General features: G+C 47.5%; 1 pseudogene; it reads left to right on the top strand.

Moving 5' to 3' along the window:
• LOC124034686 overlaps positions 1-10,000 on the top strand; it is a 127,640-nt pseudogene that overhangs the window by 15,943 nt on the left and 101,697 nt on the right.

Here is a 10,000-nt window from a genome sequence, read left to right as displayed (position 1 = left end):
TATTAACATTTCTGATTACATTCTATTAAAACTGAGTAATAAATGTGATGGTAATTATTTACTCTAACTAGTGGTTATTAAAACTGTCAGTGTTCAACCTTAACATGTAATATAATATAATATAATGTGATGGCAATACAACAGAACAGATGAACAGGAAAGACATTTACTCTAACTAGTGGTTAGAGTGACTGGAGAGGTGACTGCAGGGTAGCCTAGTGGTTAGAGTGTAAAAACACGAGGTGGCAAGGACACAGAACAGCAAACATCAAACAAGCCTGGAAAACAGTGGTTAATCAGAGGGCAAAATAGAGGTGGCAGTAAATGAGGTAGTTAGTGGTTAGAGTGTAGAGGTGGCAGGGTAGCCTAGTGGTTAGACCAGCAGTGTAGAGGAGGCAGGGACAAGACATGATAATCAATGTGGTTAGAGTGTAGAGGTGGCAGGGTAGCCTAGCCTAGTGGTTAGAGTGTAGAGGGGTGGTGGTTAGGAAGTAGCCTAGTGGTTAGAGTGTAGAGGCTGCAGGGTAGCCTAGTGGTTAGAGTGTAGAGGTGGCAGGGTAGCCTAGTGGTTAGAGTGTAGAGGAGGCAGGGTAGCCTAGTGGTTAGAGTGTAGAGGTGGCAGGGTAGCCTGGTGGTTAGAGTGTAGAGGCGGCAGCGTAGCCTAGTGGTTAGAGTGTTGGACTAGTAACAGGAAGGTTGTGAGTTCAAACCCCTGAGCTGACAAGGTACAAATCTGTCGTTCTGCCCCTGAACAGGCAGTTAACCCACTGTTCCTAGGCTGTCATTGAAAATAAGAATGTGTTCTTAACTGACTTGCCTGGTTAAATAAAGGTAAATTAAATCAGCATCCCAGAGCCCACCATCAGCTTGTGGCTTCTATCAATGTAATTGTCTGGATCGTCATTTCCAAAGCCACATTTATTTTTGGGTAAATATATATTTTTAAATATATTTTCTTCTTTATTGTTTTCCACTAGCCCTACCATCCCTCCCCTAATTGGAGTAAACTAATGAACAATGATACATTAGGCTTCTACTTCAAGATTATATATAGTATATTCATTTTACGGTAACAGTATATTTTACATTAGTTATCTTATTTTTTTGTTTGTTATTTCTAATCCCACACAAAGTTCCTCCAAGAACCCCTCAACTAACCAAAGGTGCAAATATTGACTAGCAACTAGCAACTAGCAACTAGCAACTAGCAACTAGCAACTAGCAACTAGCAACTAGCAACTAGCAACTAGCAACTAGCAACTAGCAACTAGCAACTAGCAAGGATCGCCAGGGTTCCCCCAGTCACCACTAATTTTAAGAATGTAGTTCACGATATCTTTGGCAGTAACCACTGTGTCCCCCACCATGACATTAAAGGCAGGGGATCTCCCTAATTTGTTATTGGTTCCAAACCAGATGGACTCAGTTTCCCCCCAGGTGAAGTGACAGTTTATTGTCAGATAACCATTAACAACCATTTATGAAGTTCTGCACTCTGGATTTTTTTCAATCACTGCCTTGTGGGACAAAAGAAGTGCAGAATTATCAGCATAAAGAAAAAAAAGTCCCATGAAAATGTCATTGATGTACAACAGGAAGAGGAGGAGCCAAAGAAAGGTTCTCGGGTTCGGATAGCGATCTGTTTCACATCCACCAATTGATTATGACCCGTGAGATATTCTCTGACCCACTCCACAGATATTCTCTGACCCACTCCACAGATATTCTCTGACCCACTCCACAGATATTCTCTGACCCACTCCACAGATATTCTCTGACCCACTCCACAGATATTCTCTGACCCACTCCACAGATATTCTCTGACCCACTCCACAGATATTCTCTGACCCACTCCACAGATATTCTCTGACCCACTCCACAGATATTCTCTGACCCACTCCACAGATATTCTCTGACCCACTCCACAGATATTCTCTGACCCACTCCACAGATATTCTCTGACCCACTCCACGGTTAATCTGTTGAAACAACAAGGAATCATATTTTAAACAGTAGGATGTCATAATCTACTATGTCGAATGCTTTTTTGAAGATCTAACACGACCAATCGAAAGGAACTTTCCCCCATCCAACTCTTTCCTTATCTGGTCAGTTAGGTGGAGTAAACAAGTGTGAATCTTGACAGAAGTCTTTTGCCAATGTGAAACGTTGAGTAAAAAAAACACATGTATTATCAACACGTCATTGGTAGATCCAGTGTTTCGCTTCTTCAGGGTGTTGCCTGGTTTCAGCACTCGCTGGTTTTGCAGCAAATGTATATCCCCTCAGCAGGCAGCAGCTAAAGTTTAGTTCAGTGTGTCTCCCAACGTGCACTTCCTTTCCTATTTCCTGGTGGAACAGACACCCTCAGGATGCAGCTTAACTTAAAGGCCCAGTGCAGTCAAAACCTTGATTTTCCCCCCCTGTGTTTTATATACATTTCCACACTATGATGTTGGGATAATACTGTGAAATTGTGAAAGTTATGATAATAACTCCCTTATTTTAAGAGCTGTTTGAAAATACTGTATTGGTGGGATGGTGTTCTGGCCTTCCATGGTGACATCATCATGTGGTAAATGAGTTAATAGACCAATAAGAAAGAGAGTTCCAAACCTCTCTGCCAATAAGAAAGAGAGTTCCAAACCTCTCTGCCAATAACAGCTAGTTTTCCCCTCCTCACTCAGACCACTCACAGACAGTCCTAGCAACATTTTGCTGCAGAAATGTATCTTTGCTAAGAAGCTGTTTTTTTACATATATTTTTTTAAACCATTTTTAATTAAAGCAATCACAATAAGGTACGTAATTCTTACCCAGAAAAGTGTCTGCAAAAACGGGACCTTTAACTCCCACTGCTGTAGATCACACACACACACACACACACACACACACACACACACACACACACACACACACACACACACACACACACACACACACACACACACACACACACACACACACACACACACGCGCACACGCACGCACACACACACGCACACACACACGCACACACACACACACACACACACACACACACACACACACACACACACACACACACACACACACACACAAAAGGTTGGTAATCGTGTCTATGACAGTTTAAAGTTGTGTCCTGTGTTGCATCCAATACAGTTAATCCGAGGAACATCGGGTATGTAGCGTGCATTCATCTGTGTCAGTCGAAGGAGCTTACCTAGCTTGTGAAGGACCTGCCTAGTTACAGGATATGCAATTACTACAGTAGTCAAGGCAATTAAAAGACCATTAAGGCCCAAGGGAAGACAGGCTTCAACTGAACAGAGGGAAGATATTTCATAACTTCTCCTCTCATATTTGTGAGAGGGATCCTGGGGGAGGATTGAGTAGAAGACACGTAGGAACACGGAACACAGAACACGGAACACAGAACACAGAACGCACTTCATCAGAAATCCACATTCTGTTGACTGCATGTTGGTACATGTGTGATATTTCTCATATTGCCAGATACAGTAGTTCCAGGATGGCATGTTTTTTCAGAGTGTAATTTGAAAAAAAGTAGAAATCTTCTTCTACCTTTTTCCAATTCCATTCTGAAATTCAATTAGCTACTCAGATAAATGAATTCCAATTCCATGGCCAAACCAATGCCTCCATCGACACAACATTTAAGTGACCTCTGCTCGATCCAGAATAGCAATATAGTGAATTAATAACAGAGGAGTTTCTAAGAATTAGGTGCGGTACTTACTTAACTAGAATCCCAAGAGCTAGGTACTTGAGCCCAATTGCTCCTGTGAATAACCATTTCCATTAATGGAGAGAACGGAACTCTGTGAACGGAACTCTGTGAACGGAACTCTGTGAACGGAACTCTGAGAACGGAACTCTGTGAACGGAACTCTGTGAACGGAACTCTGAGAACGGAACTCTGAGAACGGAACTCTGTGAACGGAACTCTGTGAACGGAACTCTGTGAACGGAACTCTGTGAACGGAACTCTGTGAACGGAACTCTGAGAACGGAACTCTGTGAACGGAACTCTGTGAACGGAACTCTGTGAACGGAACTCTGTGAACGGAACTCTGAGAACGGAACTCTGTGAACGGAACTCTGTGAACGGAACTCTGTGAACGGAACTCTGTGAACGGAACTCTGAGAACGGAACTCTGTGAACGGAACTCTGTGAACGGAACTCTGTGAACGGAACACATCTGCTATACATAGAAAGTATTTATGCAGCGTTTATCTAGTGTGCTGTGGATTACAACTTCCTGTTCCTGTTCTTGTCTTTTCTGCTTCGTTGGAACTAAATGAGCGGTTGGTTTTTCAGTTCCGATGATACATTATGCCTCTTCCACTATTGCTTCAATGGGAAAGGAGAGGAAATGTGTACAGATAAATGACTAAATGACTGGAGTCACATGGCTTTCCTGTGCTATTTGTCATAGGCTTAATATTATCTAATAATCACATTGTTGAAGTAAAGATGTGTTGTTTCTTGATTTTGTGTCTCTACAGCCATGAATTAAAGTTCCTGGTAGGTGCAGCTGAATAGACACCCGTGAATCTGTTCTCTCGGACTTAGATGCTGGCCTCTTCTTTTAATGTGACTCCAGCAACGATGTGGGGGGGATAACTAAGGCTAGGGGCCTCTGCTTCTGTCCCGGGAAGATGTTCTCCAAGAACCGCTTCAATGGACAACACGGAACACCCGTTGCACCCAAAGGGGACACCAAGGAACGGGTTCGTAAAAAGAGGGCCCCCAACCCCAGGGTAGCGCTTGTCATTCGGGAGAAGATCCACCGCCTGCTCCAAGGATCCGGCCAGGAACTACCCGCCCCAGACCTTTACTATGCTGGGATCGAGGAGGAGGGGGGAGGAGAGGGACAGGAGAAGAGAAAGGAGGCCACAAATATTTTTGTGAGGTGTGGGCCCAGAGAGGAAGTTTGCTCCTCAAGGATCCCCACCTGTAAGGCACATGGAGGGGTGTCTGGGGCTTCCTGCATTGGGGAGGTGGAGCTGAACAGAGAGGGCTGTGTCAGGATCCCTTGCACTCTGCAGCACAACAGCAGAAGCCAATCTCCAGGGAAGCAGAAATTGAGTATCCCAGACGGGATTAGGACTGTCCCAGAAAAGAGACGAACACCCAAACACCAGAAATGGATAATCCCGGCAGGTATCCGGACCATTCCAGAACAGAGAAGAGAAGCCCTACATCAGAACCGGATTAGCCCAAACAGGAACAGCTCAATGTTTGCCTCGGAGGCACGGGCAGCAGGAGGGAAGGCTGACTTCGGTCGGACCCGTGCAGATCAAAAGAGACCTGTTTCTATGGGTGACTATGTGGATTACAACTTCAACAGAACACGGCACGATACTCTGCTGGAGGTGGACGAGGAAGAAGAAGACGAAGAGGAGGAGGAAGATGAGGAAGAGGAGGAAGAGGAGTCTAGTGCCATCATCGAGCACATTCTCAAAGAGCTGAGAGGGATCAACAAAATCCAGGAGGAGATCTCGGACCTGCGAGATTACCTTTCATCCGTGCGTGGCTCTGTAGAGGAGGTGTCTTCCTGTGTGGATGCTGTGCTCCTGGAGATAGAGGGCATACGCTCAGGAAACAAGGCTAGTGGCAGTCCAGGAGATGGGGCTTGGTCTGGGGCAACAGGAGGCAGTGACGGATCCTCCTTCACTCCTCACCAGAGGCCTGTCAGCGCCTACGGCAGTTTAGGCAGGCAGATGGTGCCTTCGGATTCCAATGTCTGCCGACCGTCCGTCTTCAGCCAACGCCACAGCATCCATGGGATGCCAGTAGAGTTCCACTTGCCAACATTAGAAGAGAAGTCTTCCACAGTCTCGCCAAGCACCGAGTTAGTGAAGCCTGTTGGCCAGCAGCAGAAGGATGACGAGCTGCCGAAACACAGCATCCCAGAGCCCACCATGGTCAGCAAACTGAGCTGTGGCTACCTGGAGCGGCAGGATGACCAGGACTTCCCAAGCACCAGCTCCCTATCCTCAGAACACAGCATCAATTCAGAGTCGGTCCTTGAGAGACCCTCATCCAGCCACGGTGCAAGGCGTGGTGGTGCTAGAGGTAGTAGTAGGGGTGGTGGTGGGGTGGAGAGCTGGGGTAGCCAAGAACATGGTGGGACTGAGAAGACTATCTGGTGTGAAGAACAATGTTATTCCAGACAGAGGAGTCTGGAAGAGCAGGAAGGAGAGGGGCCTGCCTGTTTGGAGGGGACAGGGAGCTGGGATCGGTATAGGGGCTCAGATGGGTATAGTACTGGTACCCTGGCCGAGTCCTCCACAGGAAGCTCCGACCTCCACTCTCTCCACTCCTCTGGACTACACTACAACTCCCCCGCCAGCACTTCCAGTCGAGAGGAGTGGCGCTGCCATAGACGGAGGCTGCAACAACATCATGGGACTCAAGTTCCCACAGACATCCACTCAGAGTACCCCAGCCTGGGATACAAGGGTGCTGCTGATTGCTTATTTCCCCAGAGCTCTGGTTACCACTCAGTGGAAGGACATACAGAAGGAGTGGAGAGCTATAGCTACACAGCTCCCCCCACAGATCTCAGCTACACAACTGACTGCCAAGTAGATAGTTACCTGGAGAACTATTCTGGCCATGAGCACGACATGACTGACGAGTTTACAGAGGTGACCTGTACTTGGGGCTCACTACAGGTCACCTGTACTACTGTGGCTGAAACAGACATGCCATTGGTCAGTACAGATGAAGGAGTTATGCTAGGGCACCTCCCGCGCCCTAACAGCGCAGAGATCCAAAACGTTGGTTTTAACGTGAAGCGGATCGGGCGAGCCGTGCTGGACTTCAGCTCTGCCCTGCGGGAGGCACTACGCAAGTTGGAAGGACCCGGAACCGACAAGAGTCCTGGAGATGAGACTGAGCCCACAAGCTTTTTGGTGGAGTCTCAAACAAATCTACCCCACGCAGATATATCCCAAATGTCAAAAGAGGATGGGTTGGACCCAGGGTCCTTGGACGACACAGAGAGACTAACCCAGACCTGTGTCCTCTCCTCTGCCCCCTCAGACCCCTGCCCAGGTGAAACCATGCCAGAGGAGGTCAGCGACGGCCACCAACTGGCTCAGGATGACCCTTACGGACCTTCTCTACTTCCTTACTACGGACAGGACGTTTCCCAAACAGACCTAGACTTTGCTTCACTTGGCCCAGAGCCTATGTTCTCCCCACCCAATGAAGAGGCAGAAGAAAAAGGAGCCTCTCCTCTGCCTCAGGGCCCAACACACACCCCCACTCGGAACATCTCTCTATCGCAATGCACCACTGTAGAGTCCCTCTCACTCTCCTTCTCGGCTGAGCAGCCGGCACCCCAGGAGGAGCAGGGAGCCGAACCCCCATCCCTGTCGCTGCCACAGCCCGACACAGAAGACCCAGATGTCCCAGATACGCCTGCAGCCCCAGAAGGCGAGGCAGCAATAGATGCAGCTGGAAAGGCAGAGAGAGCAGAGGAGCACACCCTGGAGATAAGCCAGAGGGAGGTGCGGAGGCTGAAGTGCCTGAGGACCTTCCAGCAGATCCTTCGGGAGAAGAGGGAGTCACGGCGCCAGCTCACCAGCATGACCATGTCCACCTTCAAGGAGGACAACCTCATTCCAGGTAGCTATCACCTACCATCCGTCGTACTGTTACTCGTAAAGCACTGTCTGGAACAAGAGCACATGTTCATCATCTGGTTATTTATTTATTAGCATGAATAACTATTTTTCGTTCTATTCTCTCACATCTACCTAGTCATTTTGCTATTTTACCATCACCCCCCCAGCATCACTACTGTATACTCACCCCCCCAGCATTACTAATGTACCATCACCCCTCCCAGCATTACTACTGTACCATCACCCTCCCAGCATCACTACTGTACCATCACCCTCCATCATCACTAATGTAGCACCCCCCAGCATCACTACTGTACCACCCCCTGCATCACCTTCCAGCATCACCCTACTGTACCCCCTCCCCAGCATCACTACTGTACCCCCCTCCCCAGCCTCACTACTCTACCCCCCTCCCCAGCATCCCAACTGTACCCCCCCCAGCATCACTACTGCATCCCCCCCCCAGCTCCCAACTGTACCCCCAGCATCACTACTGTACCCCCCAGCATCACTACTGTACCCCCAGCATCACTACTGTACCCCCCTCCCCAGCATCCCAACTGTACCCCCCAGCATCACTACTGTACCCCCCTTCACAGCATCACTACTGTACCATCACCTCCCCAGCATCCCTACTGTAGTACCAACTCCCCCAGCACCCCTACTGTAGTACCAACTCCCCCAGCACCCCTACTGTAGTACCAACTCCCCCAGCATCACTACTGTACCATCACCTCCCCAGCATCCCTACTGTAGTACCAACTCCCCCAGCATCCCTACTGTAGTACCAACTCTCCCAGCATCCCTACTGTAGTACCAACTCCCCCAGCATCCCTACTGTACCATCACCATCACTATTGGCTGGAAGGCCTTGTGTTATTTTAATTGTACTGCTAAGCTGATGACTCTCTTTGTCTCTCTGTTTCTGTCTCCCTTTCCTCTCTTTTCTCTCCTCTCTCCTCACTTCTCTCTCTCTCTCTCCCTCACTTCTCTCTCTCTCCTCTCTTCTCTTCTCTTTATCTCTCTTCTCTCTCCTCTCTTCTCTTTATCTCTCTCCTCTCTTCTCTTTCTCTCTCTCCTCTCTTCTCTTTCTCTCTCTCCTCTCTTCTCTTTCTCTCCCTCCTCTCTTCTCTTTATCTCTCTCCTCTCTTCTCTTTATCTCTCTCCTCTCTCTCTCTCTCCTCTCTTCTATTTCTCTCTCACCTCTCTTCTCTTTATCTCTCTCCTCTCTCTTCTCTCTCTCTCCTCTCTTTTCTCTCTCCTCTCTTCTCTCTCTCTCCTCTCTTTCTCTCTCCTCTCTTCTCTCTCTCTCCTCTCTTTCTCTCTCACCTCTCTTCTCTTTATCTCTCTCCTCTCTCTTCTCTCTCTCTCTCCTCTCTTTTCTCTCTCCTCTCTTCTCTCTCTCTCCTCTCTTTCTCTCTCACCTCTCTTCTCTTTATCTCTCTCCTCTCTCTCTCTCTCTCCTCTCTTCTCTCTCTCTCCTCTCTTCTCACTCTATCTCCCTCCTCTCTTCTCTTTCTCTTTCCTCCCTTTCAGATGGAAGTCGACATGACGATCAGGTCTCTTTTCTCAAGTCAATGTCTTTATGTGCATGTCCTCATAAGATGTTTGTGTGCTTTGCCGTTGACCATTCTTGCTCATGAGTTAATACCATTTTCTACTACTGTGTTACATGGCAACAACATGTACAGTAGTATTGCCTACATTGCTTCCTTAGTTTGGTTTGTCTCTTGTTGGTGATTTGACCCTTGACCCTTTATAATGTTGCCACTGCACGCAGGGTCTTCTTGTTTTCCTTGTTAAAGGAGTTGAGGGAACATTAAAGGAGTTGAGGGAACATTAAAGGAGTTGAGGGAACATTAAAGGAGTTGAGGGAACATTAAAGGAGTTGAGGGAACATTAAAGGAGTTGAGGGAACATTAAAGGAGTTGAGGGAACATTAGAGGAGTTGAGGGAACATTAAAGGAGTTGACGGAACATTATAGGAGTTGAGGGAACATTAAAGGAGTTGAGGGGACATTAGAGGAGTTGAGGGAACATTAAAGGAGTTGAGGGAACATTAAAGGAGTTGAGGGAACATTAAAGGAGTTGAGGGAACATTATAGGAGTTGAGGGAACATTAAAGGAGTTGAGGGGACATTAGAGGAGTTGAGGGAACATTAAAGGAGTTGAGGGAACATTAGAGGAGTTGAGGGAACATTAAAGGAGTTGAGGGAACATTAAAGGAGTTGAGGGAACATTAAAGGAGTTGAGGGAACATTAAAGGAGTTGAGGGAACATTAGGGGGGTTGAGGGAACATTAAAGGAGTTGAGGGAACATTAAAGGAGTTGAGGGAACATTAAAGGAGTTGAGGGAACA

Source organism: Oncorhynchus gorbuscha, linkage group LG04, assembly GCF_021184085.1.
Source record: "Oncorhynchus gorbuscha isolate QuinsamMale2020 ecotype Even-year linkage group LG04, OgorEven_v1.0, whole genome shotgun sequence".
Taxonomy (NCBI): Eukaryota; Metazoa; Chordata; class Actinopteri; order Salmoniformes; family Salmonidae; genus Oncorhynchus; species Oncorhynchus gorbuscha.
This window is presented reverse-complemented; position numbering and strand designations above follow the sequence as displayed.